Below are 1,338 nucleotides of genomic sequence, written 5' to 3'. Positions count from 1 at the left end.
AGGACTCTGCCTCATGCTTTTTGAGGAAGCCTATATCAGAACAGACCCACAGAGGCAGCCTGGGAAACTGGAGGAGGAGGGCAGGTAGCGGGGGAAATATATATGAGCCAACCAAGCAAAGCCAGAATCTCGTAGTTGCCCAAGCAAAGGCTTGGCTCCAACCCAGCTGCTCTTAGAGCCAACCTCATATTAAGGTACAGGTAATCCTTATGAACACAACGGGGACCAGACTTTCCACTGCTAAACAAGACGATTGTTGAATAAGCCATGCCCAATTTTATGACCTTTTTTTGTCCCAGTTGTTAAGCGAATCATCGCAGTTGTTTGGTGAATCAGACAGTCGTTAAGCAAATCTGCCCTCCCCCATTGACTTTGCTTGTCAGAAGCTGGCTGGGAAGGCTGCAAACGGCGATCATTGGACACCCCAGGCTACATATGCAACCAACACAAATACATGGCAGTTGCTAAGTGCCTGAATTTTGATCACACCACCACGGGGTTGTAACAGTTGTAAGTCTGAGGAGCAACCGTAAGTTGCTTTTCCCAGGGCCATTGTAACGCTGACTGGTTGCTAAACAAATGGTTGTAAGTCGAGGACCATCTGTAAGTGAATTTCCTGGTTGGGCAGAGCCAGTTTTGATTGTGTTGCATCCTCTTGGCCAAAATGCTGCTACCAAAAGCCAAGGAGATGACAACACACGGAGCATTTATTGCAGCGATGGCGAACCTTTTTTGGCTCACGGGCCATAAGTGGGGGGAGCACAGGGGGGTCATGTGCAGGCGTGCTGCACCCATAATGCAATGTGCGACCCCCCCCAGTGCGCATGCACACACTACAGGCGCGACCCCTCATTTTTTGCATGCTTTTTTCGCCCTCCCCAGGCTCCAGAGGCTTTATAGGAGCCTGGGGAGGGCGAAAACAGCCTCCCCCACACACACCCACTCCGGAAGCCCTCCGGAGGCTTCAGGGACCTTCAAGATGCTTCCCTGAAGCCTCCGGAAAAGTCAAAATGAATCTCCAAGCAAACCGCAAGTCACTTCCGGTTTGCTCGGAGGGTCGTTTTGAGCGCTCCGAAGGCTTCAGGGACATACAGGACACTTGCCTGAAGCCTCTGGGGCAGTCAAAACAAACCTCCGAGCAAACCGGAAGTCCGTTCCCGAACTTCCGGTTTGCCCATAGGACTGGTTTTTTGCACTCTGGAGGCTTCAGGGAAGCTCATGAAGCTTCTGGAGGGCCTCCGGGGGGCGGGGGGGCTCTTTTTGCCCTTCCCAGGCTCCTATAAAGGCTCTGGAGCCTGGGGAAGGCGAAAAATGGCTTTAAAAAAGGGTGAACTCAGC

This window comes from Natrix helvetica (genome assembly GCF_964273705.1).
Source record: "Natrix helvetica genome assembly, chromosome: 2".
NCBI lineage: Eukaryota > Metazoa > Chordata > Lepidosauria > Squamata > Natricidae > Natrix > Natrix helvetica.
This window is presented reverse-complemented; position numbering follows the sequence as displayed.